This window comes from Rattus norvegicus, chromosome 8 (assembly GCF_036323735.1).
Source record: "Rattus norvegicus strain BN/NHsdMcwi chromosome 8, GRCr8, whole genome shotgun sequence".
NCBI lineage: Eukaryota > Metazoa > Chordata > Mammalia > Rodentia > Muridae > Rattus > Rattus norvegicus.
This window is the reverse complement of record NC_086026.1, coordinates 113,117,206-113,141,780: the sequence shown is the minus strand read 5'-3', so window position 1 is coordinate 113,141,780 and position 24,575 is coordinate 113,117,206. Positions and strand designations below refer to the sequence as shown.

The window sequence follows — 24,575 nt, the reverse complement described above, 5'->3', positions numbered from 1 at the left end:
GGCTTAATGGTTGTAGTGGTGGCTGCCAAGTGCTTCATGCTTTAGTGCATATGCTGATAAAAATATGATGTATGTTTTTTTAAAGATTTTATTCATTTATTATATGTAAGTACACTGTAGCTGTCTTCAGACACACCAGAGGAGGGCATCAGATCTCATTACAGATGGTTGTGAGCCACCATGTGGTTGCTGGGAATTGAACTCAGGACCTCTGGAAGAGCAGTCGGTGCTCTTAACCACTGAGCCATCTCTCCAGCCCACGATGTATGCTTTTATAAGTCAACGTGCACATGTGTTTGCTAGTTGTGACCGCCGAGAACAGTGAGCAAGTACAGAACCCAAACTTTGATTTTAAATATCGTTTTCTTTCTTTCTTTCTTTCTTTTTTTTTTGGTTCTTTTTTTTCGGAGCTGGGGACCGAACCCAGGGCCTTGCGCTTCCTAGGCAAGCGCTCTACCACTGAGCTAAATCCCCAGCCCCTAAATATCGTTTTCTAACAAAACATAATAGAGTTTCTACAGTAATGGCTGGGTTTACAGCAGAGAGTGGAAAGTACAACCTGAGTCCGGAGTGTTGCGTGGGGCCAGGAAGTAAGAAGAGGCTCAGAGGGAAAAGAAGGGCAGGGGAGGAAGGGAGAGAGAGGGTGGACGTGAACATCTGCAGGGCTGAAAGAGCCCCAGCTGTCCACGTGGCTGCAGATTTAGCAACGAAGTTCATATAGTGGATTATGACGCAAGAATAAAATGAATACGCTCAAGACCATAGTACTGTAAGTGGGAGAGGAGAGGAGGAACCCATGTTTCTTAAAGAACTGCCCTTCTTTTTAAAAAGGACTTATTTATTTATTTATTTATTTATTTATTTATTTATTTATGTATTTTGTCTGCATGTGTGTCTGCACCATGTGCATGCCCGAGAAATCTGTCAGACCCTCCTGTAACTAGAATTATAGACAATGCAGAGACACTGTGTAGGTGCTGGGAATCGAACCTGAGCCCTGGAGTACCAGTCAGTGTTCTTAACCATTGAGCCATCTCTCTAGCCCCAGAATTGCATTTCTCAAATATTGGAAGAGACGGATAGGGAACAAGATGGGGGTGGGTGGGTGAGAGGAATAGAGTACTAAAATAGGGTAAAACCTTGAGAAATGACGTTTCTGGAGACTCAAGTCATCTTTTCCAACGTAGTTATTATTATGGTGTTCAGAACATATGCTGGAAATTATCTGATATGCCCCCCATCAGTAAGTAAAGTTTAATTACCGAGGGTTTGTAGGGTTTTGACTTGGTTTGACTTGGTATCACGTTTTAAGTTAGTGCGTGAAGACACGACCTCAACCATGTGACCAAGGTGAACACCACCAGTAGTCAGTGATGCCGCTAGAAGGTACACCCTAATAGGACACAATGAAAATGGTACCTTACCTCTATAGTATTGTGCAAAGCCTCACAGCCACAAAGCAAAAGGCCTTACAAGCTTTTCAAAAGGGCCAAGGTCATGAAAGAAGCCTGAGAAACTGTTAGGGTTGAAGGGGACACAGAGACCTAGTGGCTAAATGCAACGTGTGTCTTGAATTGGATCCAGGAACAGAAAATGAACATGAGTGCAAAACATGGGGAAATTCCAGTCAAGTGCGTATTTTTCTCAGAGGGCTCCCCAACCGTACTGTGGCTATGTCAGGTCTTAGCAATTATGATGAATTATGGCTATACTTCATAACCATATCCTTCCAGATAGCAGGTCTTCACCATTCCCTCCTGAGGGATACAGTTCTATTTCCAACATTTAGGAAGCTGAGGCAGCCTGGACTACGTAGAGAGTACTAGGCTAGTCATAGCCTCGTAGTAGCTTATCACAAAAGTGGGAGAGTGAGTCACTAGGGAGATAGATCAGTGAGGAAAGCATGCCCTTGCCACACAATCATGAGGACTGAGATCCACGTAAAAGCTGAGTGGGCTTGGGGCAGAGGCAGAGAATCCCAAAGCAAGTAGCTGACTGTGAGCTCTTGGTTCCGAGCCTCCTTGCATAGAGAGGGATTCAGGAAAGCACCTGATGTTAACTTCAGTCTCCACCTGTCCATACATGCATGTGCACAGGCACTTGCACACAAGTGTCCAGACGCATATGAACAGGCATGCACACAGACATGTGCCCCACATGCAAACATGCTTACACATACAGTAAATGTATACTGTACACAAATATACACTATATACAAGCAGAGGACTAGGAAAGAATATCATATAAGTACAGCCCTACATTTTTCAGGTTTTTCTGTTTCTCTAGCATTTTTCAGCAGGCACACCCTTTGAGGAATGGGTGATACCCAGTTATTACATAAATTCTACCAAAAAAAGAGTACTTTTCATACTGATTGGTTCTAAGGAATTATATTTTCATTTAATGGTGAGCAAATGGAGAGAAAATGAGAGAAAATTGGGCTGTTATCGAAATCTACTTATTAAATAAAGATTGCATATAGCCTTATATATTTTCATTTGTTTTTAAAGGTATGCCTAAACTATGTCTTGCTCTGGGGATGATCTAGGCTCATGGTTAGTGCTCTGTAGGCACCCGGGTACCATTTTTCTAAATAGTCTCTAACAGCCCTCAAGGACTGTGCCTTAGAGAACTGTGGGCTGTAGTTCATAGGTATGATTTCATTACCGATAAAAAGCAAACCTAGCATTTGCCCACGCTGTCTTAAAGAGTCCATTCAAGGGCTTTGAAAGTGAATGTTAGAAGAGTCAGGGCTACTGAGTGTTTGCGGTTCTGTCAAATGTCCTCCCAGGTTAGAAGATCAACGTCTCAGGCAGTGATTAACTTGTGCTATGGATCCATGCTGCCTGCAAGGTTTGTGGCTCTCACTGGTCTCCTTGGGAAACATTGTAAGCACTAACTAAAGCTTTGTAACAGCTTTGTCTCCAGACAGTAGAGAAGTGCATAGGGTGACTTAGGAGCCAGAGAGTCTGGTTTTATTGTGGTGGGTTTTTTTTTTTCTAGGCACGTTAATTTTTTTTAAAAGAAGTTACCTTCCATGAAGATCCTGCTTGGATGATATCATTATATTTTAATTCGATGATGCTAACCCTGGAGAAAGTTTGAGGTTTCCTTCAAAAGTCGTCTGTGCATTCAAAACATAAGAACAGGCTCCTCGCATGATTCTAGCATAGGGGTTTTTTTTGAAATGGCTTTCCTGATGGGAATCATTGAGAGGCGATCTCAGCTTTCAGGCATGCCAGGAACATATATAGCATATGTTTATAAGGGAAGAACATGCCCAAATCAAACCCTACTGTCTAGTGTTTGCCTACCAGAAGCTTGGATTGGAGCTTCATTCTACCCTCAGAACCTTCCGGGGCTTCAGAGAAACCTTCATATTTGTTTATTCCCATAGCTTTGCCTAAACCATAACCAGTGAGGAAAAGTTGGACGTACTTAATGATGGTTTTACACAGAGATACAGTGTTAATCCAGTCACTTTACATGTCTGTTACCTCATCTACTTACCAGCTTTTATTTCTTGTATGTAAATATATTTAAACTACTTCAGGTCTACCTTAGTAAATTTTTTTTAAACCAAACCAAGCAAAACAAAACATTTTTGTTTTCATTTAAAAAAGTTTTAGGTCACGTAAAACAAGGCAACATTTACTCCTCCTCCTTCTCTTCTGGCACTGGGTCGGTTGTTACCGTCACTGGTCCCTTCTACCTCCATGCTGTCAACCCCTTCCTGCCCACTCTCCTTGGCCTCAGGAGTAGATGTGCCTTCGTCACCATTCTGCTGGCTCTCTGTTGTGTCTTCAAAGTGTGTCTCCTCTGTCTCCATCGGGATGCTCTCCTCATCCTTCTTCTCCTCAGCTCTGTTCTCCACTTGCTCTTCCTCGGGGAATGATGCTGCCCTGGCTGCGTTCAGCTTGCTCTGCTGCCTCTTTCTCCCTCTCCTCCTGCCTTTTGCCGGCCTGTTCCTCCACCCGTGCCGTCTCAGCTGCAAGCTTCGCCATATCTCCTTCCAGCTTCAGACCATACAGCCTTTTAAGTTCATTGTTAAAGGAGTCTGTGCTTTCCAGGATTCCCTCTTCTTTTCCTGGTGTCGCTCCTCTATCTGAAGAAGCTCAGTTTCTAGTTTCCGCTGATGAAACATTGAAGACTAGACCTGTCGCTTCAGACCCTGCGTTCTAGCTGTTGTGGCAACCGACCGCACACCAGGTGCTACACTCTCAGTGAGGAGCTCACTGGTGAGGCGGTGGTTTCTCTGGAAACGGGCAGTGGCTGTATGCTTCATTGAAAAGCCATCATCATAATCGTCTGGGTCCTCAGCAGGCTGGATGCTCATGTGAGGTTCTCCCTTCTCCATGAGAGACTGTCTCTGTCAACTTTCTTCCTCTAATGCAGCTTCTACACGACTTTTTGCATTAATATATGCAAGGTACACAGAAGTTACGATAGGCCTTCACAGATTCATTGTACTCTATCTTTTCTGCTTTGTATTCATTTAAATATTCTTGTTTCTCTTCATCAGTGAGATCTCGCCCCATGCCACCAATAACCTTGCCAATCTCCCACAACTTTAGGTCAGGGTTGGAAGCCTTTACTTGGTCCCAGACCTGTCTGCCGTACCACATGTAGGGCATCAGTGGCTTATCTGGTGGCTTTGGAGGCTTTGGAATTGTAATGCCAGAGGATACCGTGGCATGACTGTTGGTGCCTGGGTTCCCCCGCAGCCTGTAGTTGTTATAGGCGAGAAGATGACTGTGTGGATTGTATCCCACAAACCCTGGTGTGCTGGGCATTTGTGGGAGGTGGAGCATAAGATGGTCTTTTTGACATTTTGGAAGAGTAGGTTCTCAGTTCCTTAAAAATGAATCTGAAATACCGCAGGCTGAGAAGGAGCCCATAGCTCCCACTTCCCTTCCCTTTGTCCCCCGCCTACCTTAGTAAATTTTAAATCTATAGCATATTGTTGTTACATTGTGATAAGTACTCTTGACTTAGTTTGACTGAGTTTGGAACCTCTGAGTGTGTCTGTGAAAGCACTTCCAGAGAAGTTTAAAACTGAAGAGGGAAGATTCATCCTAAACGTGAATGATTCTAGACTGAAGGAGGTTGGGGAATGGGCCCAGCATCAGTCGGTCTCTTCTTTCTGACTGTAGACACAATGTAACCAACTACCTCAGGCATGCTTCTCTGTCAAGGTGGACTGTGTGCCTCTGAACCGTGAGCCAAAATTAACCCTTACCTTTAACTGTTTCAGTTAGGTATTTCATCACTGCAGTGAGTAAAATATCCAGTACATTAACAGTAGTTACCACACTGAACATTTGATCCCCAGAATGTTTTCATCTTCTAGTGGAACAATTTATCCAGGTTCTTCATTTTCCCCCTGGCAGCCACTATTCTATTCTGTTTCTGATTTCAGCTTCTTCAAAGTCCACAGAATATACAATAGCCATCGAATAGTAAAACAGTAGTTATCTTTTGTGTTTGCCTTATTTCGGTTGATATTACATCCCCAGATTCTCCCACATTGGTCCCCTGCATTATAAAGGCTGGATAATGGCCTGTCATGTGCCACATTGTCTCTGATCCACTTATCTATTGATACATTGATGGACACAGGCTGTTTCTGGATCTCGGTTATTGTAGAGGGCTACAGTGAACTCTTTGTTGAGTAAAGGCTTCTCTTTGACATCCTGATTGATTTCCTTTGGGTAAATAAATACCGAGTAATGGGATGCTGCTGGATCATATTCTATTTTGAGACATCCAGTACTGTCTCCCATAATAGCTCTATCAGTTTGCTTCCGCATACAAGCCTTACCTATGCCCTCCACCCTAACTAGCACTCACCCTTTTTGCTAATGGCCCACCTAGAGTACAGAGACGCTTCACTGTGGATTTTATTAGCATTTCTCTAACAACTAGTGATGTTGAGCATCTTCCCCAGACCTGACAAAGGCCAATTAAAGTTCTTTGCCCCCCACCCTTTGTATTGTTTTGGAGATAGATGGGATCCAGGCTGGACTGAGCTATTCCTCCTGCCTCCAGTTCCCGAGTGCTGAGTTCTGAGGTATGAGCCAGCATGCTTAGAGCCTGGGACCTTCTAATGCTATCTTTTTCTGTTCAGTTGTGTGATCCCTCATGTCCTTCATATGTCATTGAGTTGTATGATTCCTCATGTACTTCACATGTCATTGAGTTGTATGATTCCTTATGTACTTCACATGTCATTGAGTTGTATGATCCATCATGTTCTCATGTCGTTGAGTTGTGTGATTCCTCATGTACTTCACATGTCATTGAGTTGTATGATTCCTGATGTACTTCACATGTCATTGAGTTGTATGATCCATCATGTTCTTCTCATGTTGTTGAACTGTGTGATTTCTCATGTACTTTGCATGTCATTGAGTTGTATGATTCCTGATGTACTTTACATGTCATTGAGTTGTATGATCCGTCATGTTCTCATGTCGTTGAGTTGTGTGATTCCTCATGTACTTCACATGTCATTGAGTTGTATGATACCTTATGTACTTCACATGTCATTGAGTTGTATGATCCATCATGTTCTTCTCACGTTGTTGAACTGCGTGATTTCTCATGTACTTTGCATGTCATTGAGTTGTGTGATTCCTCATGTACTTCACATGTCATTGAGTTGTACGATCTCTCATGTACTTTATATGTCATTGAGTCATAGGATTCTTCATGTACTTTGCATCTCACCCTCCTCTCAGGTAGCTGGTTGTTTTCTAAACTTCCGCAGGTGGCAGTTTCATTTTGTCATTGTCCCTTTCCTGTGAGAAGCTCTGTAGTTTGAGGTTGTTCTGCCTCTTTATTTTTGCTTTGGGGTCATCACCTTAAGATGATCACCTTTTTGTAACCTCTGTTACCTAAGAAGTGAGACGAGCTAGACTGTGCGGAAGAGAATACACATCACAGTGCGAGTATTGAGGTCATGTCAGCTCTCTCCTGCTGTGAGTTCTGAGGGTTAAACTCAGGTTGTTGGACATGAATGGCAAGTGTGTTTACACACCGAGTCATCTCACTGACCTCTAGCTTCTAGAGAACATATGCTATTTCATGCTGAAAACTGGAGGGGCTATTAAGTGCAGTTATTAAGTGTTCCAAGTAGTCACTGAAGGTAGGGTAGGGTCAGCATTGTAGTCTGAATGAAGTGGTCTTGTGGTACAACATCCCTCTGGCAGAAAATCTTTGGCAGGTGGACCAGGCCAGGCCTGCGAATACCCTCTTCCTCTCGAGACCCTTTAATGCTTCCCTTCTCTTGGCTTCCACACCTTTTCTGATATGACCCCAGTTCACTTCCCTTGACCACATTATCCCAACCCAGCTATATTGGGAGAGAGCTGCTTTCTTTGATCCCCACCCATAACTTCTGCCTCCACCTCTAACCAGGCAGGGCACCCATTCTGTTCAGAAGGCTTCCACAGTCCTGATCCATCACTGTCTCCTTCAGGAAGTCCTCCCTCAGTCTCTCTAGGTCTAAAGGAGGAGACGTTGCTAGTCGTTCCTTCAGCATCTGTCCTGACACCCCCCTCATTAGCCCTGGTATGCTGCATTTTTGACTGTCACTCTCTATGCCTATAATGAGGTATGATATATGTATCATATATGTGCCCATAATGCTATATATAATTATATCATTATATTTGTGTGTGTGTGTGTGTGCATGTGTGTGCCTGCCTATGTTTAGAATCAGGAGAAACATTGTCTTGTTGTATCTCTAGCTCATTACCTAATTCAGGGCAGCAAGGTGCTCAAAAAGTACTTTTTGAATAAATCAACCAACCAGCCAGTCAACAAGGGTACCAATGAACGGACATGTGAGCAGTATTGATCTGAACCCAGTGCCCACTTTCCACTTCCCATCCCAGAGGATTTTCAGTGGGAAAACCACCGTGGAACTCAAGCTGCCCTACAGTCATGTCTTCTGGGAAGCATAATTGGCCTTGTCGTCATTATGTGCCACACATAAGGAGAAATTCTTTAAACAACTAGAAGATGTCTAGTAGAAACTTGGCAGAGAGGGGGAGTCACTGACATTCAACTGGGATTTTATTTCTGGAAATAAATGACTAAATAATAAAACTAAACCTAAAGTTTAAGAACCAGGGGCTGGGGGTATGGCTCGGGATCAAATGCTAGCCAGGCAAGTATGGCAACCTGAGTTCGGATCCCCAGAACCCATGTAAAATGCCGTGTATAGAGGCACACGCCTATAGCACCAGCAGTGAACAAACAGAGACAGCAGATTATGGAGGATCATTGACCACCAGAGTAGCCAAAATGTCAAATTTCCGATTCAGTGAGAGACTGTCTGAAAAAATAGTGTGGAAAGCTATAAAAGAGATTCAAAGTTGACCTCTAGCCTCTACATGTACATGCGTCTGCACGCATACATTCATGTACACACACACACACACACATGCACAGATACACACACACACACTCACACACTCAAACACAAACACAGATACACACACACACAAACAGATACACACACATACACGCACACACACACTTTCACACATACACACAAACAGAGATACACACGTACATACACACTCATGTACACACACACACACACACACACACACACAACTTATTGCTTAACTTAATGAAGCATTGAGAAATAGATTTTCCCCTCTGATTGTGTTTGGGTATCAATCCAATCATTTTTTTACACGTACTAAAATTTTTAATGGCAGGTTGTCAAATAAATGGTATCCTGTCACTTTATGCAATAGAGGTTTCAGTGTTTAAATACTCCACAACATTGCCGTATCTGAATTACCTCATATTTCATTGGTCCCTGTCAGAGGCAGAGTAGGAAAAGGAGATTAGAGAAGTGGAGGGAGAATTGAATACTATAGTAAATGCCAAACAGAGTAGACCAGAGTTCGGATTTTCTTGTCTGCGATTGGCCTGTACACACTGAGTGACGGTTGATGCCTTTACCTGGCTGCTTTGAGATCAGAGCCGTGGCTGCCTCCTTATTGCCATGGCTTGAGTGCTTCCAAGACGCCAGCAGAACAGTCAGTCCCACCAGGATCTCTGCTACTTGTTAGATACACGAGGCAGAAGAAACTCTTCAGCTCTTCAGCCACAAAGCCTCTCAAGGACAACAGCACTGGTTGCTAAGGAACAGTGGCAGCATATTTTGGGGCAGACACTTCGCTGCTAGAGTTGACCTTTCTGCTTCAGCTAGGCTGTCTCCCCAGGAAGAGGTGGTGTCCGTTTTTGTTTCTCAGTGTAATGGTGACATACTGACTGTAGTTCATTAGTTCATCTCTTTCAGTCAAGGGTTATCTCCCATGAGCCTTCCTTAAGGCTGAGAGGAGAGGACAACACACCTGCCATCCCATAAGTAGTGAGATGATTCTAGAAAGTCAAGAGGAATAAAATGAGGGAATCCATCTTGGCCATTGCTTTAAAAATGGCTGCCGACTGTTTGGGTGAAAACTGTGTTTCCTCGTCCTTTTATAGCTCCCTTGCTTGCCAGGGTCATACATTCTCTTAGATAAACAAGGACATTCACAGGTTTGCTTGGGAAGAATGAGAATTTAACTCCCAGAACCTGGAGAACATGGCAAGCCTTCGGGAATGTCTAGACTTTATTAGCTAGAAAAAAAAAACACTTTAAAGCTGTTTTTAGAAATATCGTAATCCTGTCAGACAAGAACCAATTCATATTCTTCCCCTCCCTCCCTCCCCTCTCCCCCCCAAAGAACTTTGGGACAGCATTTTCACAAGCTCTTAAAATTCATTCAGTGTAGCAATTTAGGGTGACTTAATTAAAAACAACTAACAATGTCATTAAGCTGGTGAGCAAAATAGATTTAATTTCAGCCTCGAGGTCTACCTCTAGGCTGCAGAGAGCTTAGGTTAGCGTTTTGTCCTGTTTCCCTTTCCACTTGGGCTACCATCCAGCAGTGCTGATTGCACACTGTGCCCTTAGCTACCAGGTAGATTTTTCAGAAGAAATGAAAACTGAGCCCAAGAAAATTAACCTTGATTCGAGTGGACTCAAGTAGATTAGTACGTCAAAAACTACTCCAGACAAGATGTTCTCCCTGGCCAGAGAATTACATGAGGCTAGCAATCAAGAGGCCTAGATCTGATCTTGGCCTTATCACGGATTGTATGATTCTAAGACAAGGTAGGAGGACCCGTATACTCCTGAGAACATTTGTCTGGGAGCTAAGCACTGTTAAATACTCGATAAGAATCTTAATGGCACACTGGCTGTTCTTCCAGAGGACCTGAGTTCAATTCTCAGCACCACATGATATCCCACAACTCTCTGTAACACAAGTGTCAGGGGATCGGACACTGTCTTTCATGGTTATGAGGCCTGTACATTTAGACAAAAACATTCACATGCATAACATAATTATTTGTAAGAAGGTTGACTTTGGGCTGTGGCCATAGCTCGGCCAATACAATGCTGTCCTTCCAAGCATGAGGACCTGAGTGTGAACCCATATTTAAAAAAAAAAAAAAATCAGTGGAGATAGTAGCATGCACCTGTATTTGTTGTGGTGTTTGGTTTTGCTTTTTAACCTTCTATTGATTCTTTGTGAGTTTCGCCTCATGCACCCCAATTTCTCTCATCTCCCCAACTGTTTGTACCTGCCCTCCACCCCGGCAACCACTCCAAAAGAAAAAAAAAACAGCCAAACCATGACCAAACAAAGCTTTCCATGGAAGCTGCAGTGTGTTGCCGTGTGTCACACAGCACACCCTTTTGTCTAGCCATTGTTTTGGAATGTTCATTGCAATGAGTCATCGGTCTGGCCTGAGGCCTCTGGCTTCTACTCTGTCAGTACTGAATCCTCATGGGTGCTCCTTGTAGATGTCCTGTTGTTGGTCTGTGTCACGGAAATCATGCAGGTTTGGTTCTGCAGGGCTCGGACCTTCATGCCCTCTAGCTATTCACAGATGGGGTAGATGTTGAGGTGAGCCAACTGGAAGCCCTGGATCTGGGCCCAGGGGGGTAGCTGAGTTGGTCAGCCCCCCAGCTCTCCTGCACCCACACCACCATGGTATCCTCTCAGCCAGCAAGGGGTGAAGTCATTCCCCTCCCCCACTCTCACTCCTCAGAGCCAGCTCGCCCTGTGTCCCTGCTGCCAGTGCCACCTCTACTGTGTGTCCAGGCAAGGTGCAGGGCCCACTCTCCTATGTGTGCTGCGGCCAATGAGGCCCTGGGCCAGCTATGAGCAGCCCTTAGATATCAACATGGTCAGCAGCAGCCTAGACCAGGGGTATTCATATGGCCTCTGGTGGTAATGTGGGTCACAAGCATTGACATAAACATAAACCTGCTGCTGGCCATAGACCCAGACGTGTCCCTCAGTGGCAGCACAGACTGAGATTTCAGTATGGCTCCAGGTGACGTTGTAGGCTCCTCACATCAGGCTGTTCCTCTCCACCCCCATGTCCCCAGTTCCGCCTCTCTTCATGGAGTCCAAACTGTTCAGATTCTCTTTCTCTCCCATCTGTCCACCACATGCTCGCCCCATCACAGTGGATCCTGCAGTGGTGAGCAGCCTCTGGGTGTCTTCTGCTCACCTGCACTCTGTGGTGGTGGGTGGGCCTCTCGTTGTACGCACTCGTAATCCCAGCACAAGGAGGTGGACAGAGGTGGGTGGGTTCTTATGGTTGCATTGGCCAGCCATCTTACCCAGTTCCATGTGCTCCAGTCAGAGAGAGACTGTCTCTCTCATTCATAGGTAGTAAGTCATGGATGGCCTCCAAAGAGCGACAGTCAGGGTTGTTCTCCGAGTTTCGCATGCACCTTCACACATGTGCACATGCGTCCCTATACATGGACATACACAAACATGAATACACACACAGGCCCAGCAATGTCAACAATAAGTCCTGGTTGTAACCATCCCTTCATGCCTACTTTTCTTTCAGGTCAGGCTTTCTGGAGGCCTGACACGACTCTGACAGCTCCTAGACCTTCCCTTGCACCCGACTGCCTTAAGCAGGAAACTGTACACCAAACAGTCCCCTTGTTGGTGACTACTGGACTGTTGTCATGGTAACCCAGCTGCTCTAAACACTTCATAGATATCTTCAGGAAACTACTTCGAGACAGCAACTCACTCCCCTTGGTGGCTGACAACGGCTTCTGCTTTAAGAGGCCTTATTCCAGTCCCAACTCCTCCCTCCTGCAATGTCAGTGCCATACCATTCTGGCAAGCCCTACTAGCCCCCAGATGGCCTTGCCCATGACTGCCCTTCAAGCCCAGCCTTGGCTAGTCTGGACCTCATAGCAGCCGTCATCAAATTAGAATCAGGGAAACAGCACTCCTCACAGGGACCCAGCAGATAGTTCATGACTGACTCAATACGGGGCCGTATCTATCTATACACGGCTTGGGATTGGTTCTTATTCAAAGCTTGTTGTCTGGTTTCTATGTGAGACTTGTGAAGAGTCTTAGTGAAATCAGAAGCTGTTCTGTGATTGGTACAAAGTGTAGTCCCACAGTTACATGGCATACCCATGATACTCTGTTCGGATTGTTTAACTGTCCTGTTTCCCACACTTTAACTACTTAGTGTGGGAGGTTTCTCTTTTATCTGCGACCCCTGGACATCCAGTGCTGCAGGGTTAGGTCCTAATAAAGACTTCTCCCAAATGGCCTTTTGAATACATTTGTCTTTATCATGGGTGGAATAGGCTGTTCTGATTACGTGAAATTCAGGCGAAAACCCAGGGCTTCCAACCTGGCAATAGAAGTAAGAGGGTGGTCAGAGAGTTCCAGAGAGATGCCAGGAGCTGAGGGTCCTGACGCCCAGAGTTGTAACCCAAGAGGCGACTCTGGATTCCAAAGTGTCAGAACTAGAGGACTTGGTACTTAAGGCCTCAGAGCTCTAATATCCAGAGTCATCCAAGAATTAGGGACTCCAGCACCCAGAGTTCTGAGCTGCAACACTAGGAGGCAAAAAATGGCTGAAAAGCTCAGGAGAGTGACTGAGGATAGAATCTGCAAGACGCTAAAGACAGGAGAGAGGCAGGTGAGGATCAGCCCAGAAGCTGCAGCTTGCAAGTGAAGATGGGAGCCGGTGAGCAGCCAGGCAGGGGGTAAGTAAGGTCCAAATGTTGTGAGCTCTGGTCTCCTGAAGAGTTCAAGACAGAGCCGCCAAGAGTCCTTGCACCCCCTCTCCACAACTGTGGGTCTTGCCGCTGCATGAAGGTGCTTCAAGCCACAGACAATGAGCGCCCAGTTTGCCTCTACTCCCCAGAGTCTAGACCTAAGAGGCCCAGCATCTAGAAGCCCAGCTTCACAACTTGTGGAACTCACAGCCACAAATGCACAGGGAGCTGCCCCTTGCTTTCCCATGATTTCTATAGAGTAGAGCCGAGGAAGCCCTAGCCGGCCATTCGTGATGATTCCAAGCAAAGCCCTTGAGTTTCTCTGGAGCAGGTGTATTCCAGCGCCAACACCTTCCGCCTAAAATGTAATTATCTCTTAGTATCTCGGCTCTGTCGGCTCAAGGAGAGGCCTTTGGCAAAATGCTGAGGGGAGAAATTGCTGTAACAGTTACTGAGTGCCTACCATGTATTCTAAGTGGTTCTAACGCGTTACTCCATTTAATCCTTCCCAGCAGCTCTGCGAGATCAGCGCCGTGAGTTACACTGCACTTTTATAACGAGGGAGTGAGGGGAGGTTAATTCATCAGCCCACCGCAGGTGAGCTCCATCTCTGGCTACATTTCAGACTCACCAGAGGAGCTATTGGGGGGACACTTTCCATGTCATCCCCTCCCCTCTCACCCATCATCTCTGCCGATCAAGGGCTTGGCTTTCAAGCTATCCTGGCTTGCCTTGTGTGGAAGCTCTGTGGTCACTGTGGTGTTTCCAGCAGGAGTTCTGACATTGTCTAGCAAGATGCCTTTCAGTGGATCACTCACAGAGAGTCAGTCTCAGTGTTAATGTCAAAGGAAGCCTGTGGAGCCTATGGTAAGCAGCCAGTGGTGTGATCTGTGATTTGATGGGTTGGAAAAGGGAGGCATGTGCACATAAAACCACACTCATGGTGCATCTGTGAAGCCTTGTTCTGAGAGAGGCAGGTGACCTCGGAGAACATTATCAAATGCAGCAGCTCTAGATTCTCTCTACACTTCGTTTATTTGGTGGCCTCTGAACCTAGTCATACTGTTTAGACAGTACTATGATTCTGTAGGCATTTAGAATGCCAACCAAGCCTTTATGGCTTTCCTCTGTGGCTGAGGATTCTGTGAATCAAAGAACTGTCTGAGAATGAATATTTAGGAAGGACAGAGTTTGTTGGACTCATTCTCTCTCTCTCTCTCTCTCTCTCTCTCTCTCTCTCTCTCTCTCTCTCTCTGTGTGTGTGTGTGTGTGTGTGTGTGTGTGTGTGTGTGTGTTAATAGATACATAGAGATGAGTAACGTCAGGTAATGAATAATATAAACACATTGAATGTTAGAATATAACTCAAATTATGGGTATAAACATTTGTACCTCAGCCAGCACAGTGCCACACACCTGTAATTCCTGAGCTCGGGGCGTGGAAGCAGGAGAATCTATAGTTCGAAGCTAACCTGAACTACACAGTGAACAAAGACCAGCCTGGACCACATAAGACTGTGTCTCAAAAATAAATTTGTACTCCAATAGTCTCTTATGTAACAGAATGTGCCACTGCAAAGTCTTTTGGCGTGCTTTTGATGTGATTCGAGCAAGGCTAAATCATCTATAAAATGGGTTGCCGAATCCTAACTCAGAGGAGAGGTGTACGGGGAGCTTCCCACCATTGTCATGTGACACTGTCATTTGCAACAGTGTCCAGTCAGTGCCTTCTACCTGTGTTAAAGTAGCATTTATTCGCCTGTTATAATTGTTATCTTGGAGGCTTATTGGTGCAACCTAGGCATCTGCTAATCGAGGCCGAGTCTTGGAAGCTTCTAGCCTCCATACAATCCTATCTAGAATGTTTTCAGCCTCTGAGACTTGCTGCTGAATAAACTCACCCCTTCCTAGTTCTTTCTGAGCTCTAGCAGCCTGGTTCAACCCTGCTGTTTTGACCCCAGCTCCTCTCCAAGCTGACTGATTCAATCTGGCTTCTCTCAGCCTCCCACTTTTTGCTCCACTTGACCTCATCTACCTCTGGCAATCTGTTCTGACTCCTTCTGTTCTGTCTTCACCTGTGTCTTGCTTGTTCTTTCTTCAACCTGTCTCTGTAAAACTCTCCCTGTAAAACTGCCCCATCTCCTATCTTTCTCTCTCTGCAGTGCTTCTCTTAAGTAGCCTCTCTTTCCTTTCTCTTCTCCTGCATGTTGGGCATATCCTATTCTGTCAAATCTTTCTTTGATTCATCACTTTGTCTGCCACTCAAGTAGACATCACTCTCAAACATTGGTGCCCTCTTCTACAAACTAACTTTACCTTCCTTGTGTGGGATTAAAAGTCTGTATTAAGGAAGATCATGTCTGTATTCTAACCAGAGGGATTAAAGGTATTTGTTAAGACTAAGTTACATCACAGCAAGAAACAGGTTTTTCCAGTAAACAATACAATCTTGGGGTTCACAGTGTGGTCACATATCCTGCAGCATCCCTGTGGTAGAGTTAGACTGTCTTCCCCCTTTTAGAATTAGATACACTGTATACAAGGTCCGTGAAACATATGTCCAAGTCAACATTGGTTTCCGGTTAAAGGCTCTAAGGGACTCTGTATGATTCACCACTTACCCTTTTTTTTGTGCCACTGTGCAACTGCAGAGGCAAAGCCCAGCCTTAATCAGCCTTAAGTAGCCCTGATGCACAGAACCTCTGGTAACTAATGTTGCCTGGGGAACACAGCAAGGGAATCATGCCAGAGGAAGTCCTGAGCCTCGGTTGTTACTGTAGCACTCCCCTTTCCTGCTCTGGCTAGGATTGGAGTCACTTGTTTGTGTCACTTGAGCACCTGTGGATGTGTTATTTAGTGCTGCCTGTTCCATACGGCGTTTCTGGTTCGGGGCTGCACTTTTCCAAGAGAGGCTGATCTCAAAGCAATCTTAACTCACTCCTATCTTTCTCATTACAGATTATCAGGTTAACAGACAAGAGCAGAACTGCTGTTTGCACCTACTCCTGTTTTCCAAAATCAGTTTTAATTGATGAACTGTTGGCCAGGATAAAATGTCTAGAAACATCACGTCTATGTTAGGAAGAGTCATTGATTATATCCAAAGACAAATTTCCAAGTGTACACACACACACACACACACACACACACACACACACACAGCTAGACTGTAGTTATCAGAATATATAGTTTATTGGGTATCACAATGCACTGCTAACGTGTAGCTTCAACAACAAAATTTTATGTTAAATTCTTACTTAGCTTTCAGCTCTGACTCTTTTTAACAAGCTTTCCTCACTGGGTTTATTTTTTCACGTGTCCACAAATCCTTGCTTGAGCTCCATGCAAGAAACAATACTCAGAGTGAGAGTGGTTTGTGGCCTGTTTGTTTATTTGTTTTTGTTTGTTTGTTTGTTTGTTTAGAAGTTTGGGAGTGCTGCATGAGTCAAAACTGCTTTAAGCTATTCTCCAGAGATCATAGTAGCATTCTGCTCATTGGCCGTAGGCTCTGGTGATCCGGGTCATTAGAGAGAGGATCTCTTGCATGCTGATGTATGACAGTGTGAGTGGAGAAGAATGTTCTAGAAGAGTGAGTGGTTAGTCCACCATGGCTATTAGAATGCTGGTGAGCATCAGTACTGGAGACTGACATTGGGCATCTTTAGTCTCTTTAGACTGCAAAGAATAACTTACCTTTCGAGAGCAAAGCTTGCCCGCCACAGACTGGTATAAGACCAGTCTCCATGTTGCTTAGTTTTCTGTCACCTCGACATGGGCTGGAGTCATCAATGAAAAAATGCCCCCCCACCCCTCCATCAGCTTGGCCTCTAATACAAGCTTCTGGGATGTTTTCTACGTTAATGATGTGGCAGGGTCCGCCCAGCTGCTAATTAAGGCTAGTAAAAAACAAACAACAAAAAACAAAAAACCGGCTCCCGGTAGCTTAGCCGTCAACTATGTTCATCGGTCTAAGGAAACCCCCCAGTCTCCCCAATGGGAAAGAGGGAACATTGTATCCGTCGTCTCTCCAGACCCTCACATCAGACATTCATTGCTTCTGATAGCGTCCTCAGATGTCCCCCAGGTAAGGAAGTGGGATAGTCAGCATGTCACTTGTGCTTTCTTGGACAGTGACAAATACAAGTTCCTGGCTGACAAGTCCCATAGCTTTCCACTCATTAACTAGACTTCAGTTTGACTTTTCCTGATTAAGTTAGGTAAATCCCCACTGCCCATTGTCTTGGAACTTGAATATTTTTAAGCATCAACCCACCTGGGCATTCTCTGTTTCTCTTCACTGCATTTATGTGTTTGTGTTCCAAAATGACTAATTACTGTCTTCCCTCTGCTGGGGAAGACACCTCCCCTTCAACTTTGTCGTCTTGAGGATCCTCACACACCACCCGACCTCTCTGATAGCATTCTTTCCAAACGGAAAACTTGGAGGATGCGGTGGTGCTCACCTTTAATCCCAGCTCTCAGGAGGCAGAGGCAGACAAAATCTCTGTGAGTTTGAGGCCAGCCTGTACTACACAGTGAATTCCAGGCCAGCTAAGGCTACATAGTAAGCCCTGTCAAAACAGAAGAAAGAAACCTCCATTTGCATGCTTGCCCAGAACACACAGCAACAATGGGAGATCAAGCCAGACAGTGTGTGCTGTGAGTCTCCTTGCTTACCGTTGCTGTGTTAGACCTGTCCCTCACCCTCTTCTGAACCTATGAGATCTCTTTCTACTTCTGTTCTTTATGAGGACACAGCAATTGCCGAGAGAGAAGGGAAAGGGCTGGTTCTGAATTTACTATAGTGTCAGCAACAACAGACAGCAAACAGAACACACCTGCTGCTTTGTTCCCTGGTATTGATTAAGGTCACAGAGGGCAATCGCCTGCTGAGGGGTGTCTGGGGAGATCTGGTTGCTACCTTGCTGGCAAAGGTAGGTGGATTTTCATCAGGGCACATACACCTCAGACGGGCCACTCATCAAAGTCCTTATCTCTGTGAGGTCCTGTGAAGCCCTGTTAGGCAAGGATCTTTCTGTGTTTGCCTCAACTGTCTAGAATGAAAGAAAGAGAAGATGGCTCTAGAAAGTGGGGCTGGGAGCAAGAGGGTCTGACAGAACGTGGCTTAGTCCTGTAATCCCAGGCTCAGGAGGCAGAAGTGGAAAATCAAAAGTTCAAGGTCATCTTTAGCTACGTAGTGAATTTGAGGCCAGCCTGGGCTACGTGAGTCCTTAGGAGAAAGGAGGTTGGAGTGGGGAACTCCAGAGGTCTAATCGGCAGACAGCTCCTTGCTATAACTGCTAACCTGGCTGTGTCCTTACACAGGTCAGCCTAGTGCTACCCTGTGTCACCTTCATATACTCTTCTGACTGCCACACGCCCTTCATGGTGTCCTTTGACCATGGCTGCAGACTGAGCACACCATATGACATCAGGGTTAAACTGGTACCCAGTAATGACCCTCAAACCTGCCTTTCTTCCTCTCCTCCACCTGCCTCCTAAAGCTGCTGTCTATGATCTTTTCACCATGTCTCCTTCTGACTGAAATCCTGCAGTGATTCCTCAAGCATGTGGAATGGCTTCTCACCCCAGTGCGCTTAGCCTCTGCCCTGGACGCCGTCCTATACCAGCCTTCCCCTTTGACTCGAGCACAGCCACGCTGGCCTTCCTTCACCATTCACGGTCCCCCGGTGGCACTCATGTCCTGGAATGTCTGTCTGCTGATCTTCATTGCACGTGGCCACCTTCCTCAAACCATCAGCTCATCTTTGCAAGGTGCTCTTTAGTACGCCATTGAGTAGCCAGTCACCCTTAAAAATACTGTCCCTCTCCTTCCGTTAGGAAATCCACCTCATGGCCTTTCTTGGGTCCTCTCTGCTGTGTCTGCCATCCAGAGAATAAGGCCTGGGATGCCCGGGGTTCCGTTGACAAATGTTGAATGACAGGCAAGGGACAAGTGCCCCACACATGATAGCTGTTAGTAATTGTATTAGATAAAAAGCAAATGGAACTGGGCTTCTGTTTATATGTGGTTCTTCGCAGTGATGCGCTCAAAGAAACTGGAAGCACAAACCTTTCACTCTCTCAAGAAAATGCCCAGAATGGAAAGGCAGATTTCCCACCTAGAACAGAACATTGTAACCCAGTCTTGCCATCTCATACACAGTGTATCTACCAGTACCATTGTATCACCTACCCAACAATGCTCCTTAAAAGCGTGTGACAGCCCTAGCAATCACATGCTGTTACCTGTTGCCCACTTGTTCACTAGTTAGTTAGTTAGTTATGTTTTGACCTAGTTTTTGAAGGGACATAACAGAAGGTCAGAAGTCAGCTGTCGCACTTGGAACTGGCAGTGAACTTCGGGGATGGGATAGAGAGGGCTGGGAATCCTCAGAGGGACCACTTGGTTATGTGTGCATCTCCTATTCATGTACAGCTGAAAGGCATGTTCAGAGTGTGGGGGTAGGAGGTGGGGGAAGTTCTGGTGAATTTTTAAAGAATGCTGCAGTAAATAAGTTGTACTTGGGGACTTCTGATTACTAAGTACCTTTGTTCAGTATACGAAGAGCAGATCTCTTTTATGGATGTCCTGTGACAGGCACTGAGCCCAGGATTGGAGGAGGTCTCTACTGTTGCAAGGCGGGTACACGGAAGCCACATGTCTACTCTGTTAGCACCCCCTTAGGACCCAATGGATGCTGCGAGATGTAGTTACTAACTCGCTTAATTATTTCATTTTTAATTGCTGCTAATTAGTAACAGCAAGAGAGAAGGGCAGATGTTAGACGTAGAGTTAGGAACATGGTACCAGTTGGGCTAGCAGGAGCGGGCCAAGGGTGAACACCATGCCTCTCTACCTTCACAACAGTGAACTTGGCCCCGTTTCACCCTGCATTGTCTCTCCAGAAGTGCATCCTGTCTTCCACAGCCTCCTGTGAGTGTTCTGTGCCCAACTTCCTCATGTCCAGCACCCACTTGCAGGACAGATGCCTTAAGATTACAGGATGTCATGTGGGGGAAGTCAGGGCTCCCTTGGCAACATCTCCAGGTCAACCAGAACATCTTTTCTTGAGCCCTTGGCTTCATTAGCACGCCGCTCCATGCTGACCTCGACTGACTCATCGGGCTGTGAGCACAGTTGGGAATGGGGATTATTTCCCTGGGGTATCCCGGCTGAGTAATAGCTATCATTTGTATGCAGCTAAATGATCTGCGGAGTGGTGAGACTCAGAGCTCCCAGCTGCATGCTATTTCTGGAAGCCTGTGAATCAGTTTGTTGAGCGTGTGGTTTCTAGAAGGTAAGGTGGACGGGATGGCAACATCTGGAACTGGGGCCTTCTCCTTCCACAGATAGATTCTGTTTGAAGTCTTGGAACTAAAGAATGTGGATTAATGTCTATTTCCTGCTTTCTGGACACAGGCCTGCTATAGTCTTGAGCCTCCAGGTCCTGCCAAAGGAAAGGAGCTGGACGTTGAATATTCATGAGGGTCTGAACTTCAGAAAGCCAAGGTCAGGAAAAACCTTTCTCTAAGATGGGCTTTTGGCATGTTGCCTGGCTTCCCTCGTTTTCTATTCCGCTCCCCTGAGGAAGTTAACAGATACAGGAGCCTCATGTCAGGACAGCGTAGAAGACAACAGTGGGAGCCCCCAAGATGGCAGACAGCTTCCCAGCCCAACGTGAACCACTCATAGCCCACAGTGCCCATATAGCTCATGGGATGAACTCAGGATGAAGTGGGTCAACCCACTTCCCTAGCCAGGCTACTGAGGACTCTGCCCTAGACTCACTCAGGGGCTTGTAGTGCCTCCTCTCAGTCCCTGAGAAAACCATATTTATAACAAACATAGCTGTAGTCCGAAGGCTCACCGGGCCAGAAGGGTTGCCAGGCTTCTTCACCTAACGTAGGAATGTTTACTTGGCCAGTGGATGGACTTCTTCCGCCTCTACTCTCATCTTTCTCTCCCTCTGCTTCCAAATGAACACAGTCCAGAAGGGTTTCTTAGAGCTAAGATGTTAGCAGAGGTCCCCTCCATTTGCCCCACACCTTAAATTGGTTTGAAACAGCTCCTTGCCTCAGGCTCACGTTCCTGGTGTTCAGCAGTTCACTATTCAAGGCTAGAATCTCACCTGTTTTCTGGTCCCTCTGCTTTGGGTTTCATCTCGTAAATTCAGTTGGAGACACTTTATCACCACCTACCCCTTTCTCCCTTTTCGTAAGAATATTCAGGACTAGATTAACTTACACAGCAACCAGCAACAGCCCTCTCTGTGAACCTGCTTTTTCACAGACTTTTACACAGACCTTGTCTCCCGAACGACAAGAATGATTCTGTGAATCTCAGCAGCTAAAAGCAAGAGTCAAGTCGCCGGATGGTAGGAGCCAGACTTTCTTCCTGACCTCACCAAATGCCTGCAACACGAGTGTTCTCACAGTGGAGCACACAGCAGTGTTTGAACCATCCTCAGCCCAGTCTGCCTCCTGGGCCCTTGTGGAAAGCCTGATGCCCAGAGCAAGTGGTTGAACACATGGAGTCTTCAAGCAAGGATATGAAGAACCTCTAATATATAAAGAATATTTAGATTCATGAAAACGAATGAAAAAAATCTGTCTGGTACTTAAGCAGCCAGGAGAGGCAGTGGATACTGTAGAAGGAACACAGAACTTGGGCTGAGAGTCTGGAGTTAAAGAGCCTCCTTACTTTGCCAGCTTGCTGGCCACAGAGTTTTACTCAAGGCATTTAACCCAATCGGGCTCCACTGCAGATGACTTCCAGGTACTACGCACTGTGGTTGGTGTTGCTAGTGCAGTTGTACCAATGACACCCTTGGTTGTGTTAGGGGATTGTTTGATTCTCAAATATCATTCAAGATGCTGATCAAAGTCAGTTGTCTTGTGAAATTCGAAGATTTACAACATAACATTTTGATTTTACTGAAAATAACATTAATGCCATGCATAAAACCACATGGGGGAGCGTTATGGTAGCCAGCCATAGCACCGTATTGAGAAAGGGAAGTACATAAGTGTGTAGAAGAAGAATATAAATCACATGGAAAATTCTTGTACATATATAACAGCAAAGCAGAAAAAATCACCCCTGCCACTAGTAAAAGGTATGTTTATTAAAGATAAACCAATAAGACCCCACCTGGCTTTCCTTGGAGGTGGTTTTCTATGCTCTTGTTTGAGCATCTGGGCGGCTAGCCAATAAGGAATTGCATCTATGTGCACAGTCTGCTTCTAAGCTGCTCCACAATGGAGGGAAAGAGCGACACCAGAGAGTGCAAGATGGGATTGACTAAGGCTATCTTTAGGTCACATTTGGAGCCCTAAAGGCATTCTTTGAGATTTTCCTGAAGGGCTAAATACCAAAAGGAGATCAGACCAGCCTGGACTTAGAAGCACTAAATATTCGATGGCTCAAAGTAGCTGAGGGCATCTTACAATCATTTACTCTAAAGATATTTCACAGAGCAGGGAGACATCTTAGTCGATAAAATGTGTGCCTGGCAAGCCAGAGGGTCTGAGTTCAGTTTCCAGAACCCATGGAATAAAGCTGGGCAGAGTGGCACGTGCTTATATTCCCAGTCCTGGGGAGACAGACAGGAAGGTCCCTGGGGCCTAGTGGCCGACCGGTCTAGTCTAATCTGCAAACTCCAGCCAATGAAGGAAAACAAGGTACACCGTTGCTGAGGAATGACAGCTAAAATTGTACTCTGGCCTCTACATTCAGATACATGCGCACATATATGTACGTAACACATACACACACACACACAGAGAAAGAGAGAGAGAGAGAGAGAGAGAGAGGGAGAGGGAGAGAGAGAGAGAACGAGAACTGTGAGGAGGTTTGCAGATAAGAAGTCCCACCATAATCTCCTCTCTAGATTCTTCTATGCATCTCGATTTGGAGAAGATGCATCTGTGAGTTTACACCCAGTACCAGCCATGTTGTTCCATGATGACGTTCTGTGTTCCCCAATCTTTCTACAATAAGCATGTATTTCTTTTGTACTCAGCAGAGCAACACAAATATCAGTGAAACCCTAAAATATTATCTCTATAGGAAAAGGCCAGTGGTGTTCATTCTTCTGTCCCCAACTTTCTGTACTGTGAATCTGAGGCACCACAGGGCTGCGAATGGTCCCGGTTTCTGAGCCTTGCTCCTGGAGATGCGAATTTGATTGGTCTGGGAGGAGATGAGGTTGCCAAGGAAAGCAGAAACTGATGTAGAGTAAGTCAGGCTAGAGAGCATTGTCTGAATCACCATCTATATACATTGTAGCTTCTAACAAGGAACAGAGTCTGTGTTGCAGTTGAAAATCTGCATTCCCCCTTCCCCTCCCCCCACCTCTCCCCCTCCCCACATGGGCTCCAGCTGTTGCTCTACCTGGGAAGAGTATGTCTGGTTCAGTTTCCTCACGTGTCATTTAAGCTCCTGGGACTTGGAAAAAGGCAATTATCTATCAAATTCCAGATGGCTGTGTAGATTAGCCCCAATGAGCAAAACCACAGAGATGGGAACAAAAGCCGGTGATTAGCTGGTTGAATAACGACAGGCCCTCTCGGTGCATCTGCACCGGAAACAAGGGCAGGAGCCTGCCTGTCTTAATGTCTTTATTTGCCTGGGTTCATTAACAGTGCATTCAGTATGTCAGTACTGCTCTGATGTAAACAGTGGAGAGAGAAGCGGAGAACGCCACCTCCTATTGCACAATGTTTTTGTTTTATGTGTTTTCTTTATATTTTTATGGTAGGATACGGCAGTGTTACTTTCCATCCGGTTGTAAAGAACAATAATGTGTGCTTCCCGGGAAGGTTTTATTTCCCCCCAAAATTAAGCATTTTAAAGTTCAGTTTATGTGACTATGAAAACACTTATGCGCCCCTCCCACCCACGTAACACAGCACAAGGCTATACTGAAAAGAAAAGGGGAAAATGGCCAAAGACATTCAAAATATTTTAGGCTACCATTCCAGTTGTGCTAAGGAGGAAATTATCTAAGATGCTGCCTGTGGAGTCCAGCCACAGACCCAGGATTTGCCAGCTGCTAGTTATCTGAGCTCTAGTAGAGAGAAGGCCAGGCCACAGGTCATTTAAAACACAGTTAGCCCACACCTAGTAACATGCGTTGTCAACATTTCAAATCATCACTATATTAAGGTTAGAATGTACTCTGTATTGATAAATATCAAAATTCAAACGCTTCACCCTGAGCATTTAACTAGCACATAAGCTGTAAACATCATCTTACTTCTTCAAGGATGAGAGCTTTTGAAAATATCAAATTCTGCTTAACTATACTACTTTTTTTAATGGAAGAAGAGCAGTTATCTTCAAGGTATGATAAGAAATCATATAGGTTCATATATATATATATATATATATATATATATATATATATATATTCGTTCATTCATATTCCTATGGCCCCCA

General features: G+C 45.4%; 1 protein-coding gene and 1 pseudogene across 17 annotated transcripts in view; one reads left to right on the top strand and one right to left on the bottom strand.

The window, feature by feature from the left end:
- The window catches only part of Tmem108 (transmembrane protein 108), a 294,072-nt gene that overhangs the window by 97,216 nt on the left and 172,281 nt on the right, over positions 1 to 24,575 (top strand). The window lies entirely within an intron of this gene.
- On the bottom strand, positions 3,596 to 5,004 carry Smarce1-ps7 (SWI/SNF related, matrix associated, actin dependent regulator of chromatin, subfamily e, member 1, pseudogene 7; annotated as a pseudogene).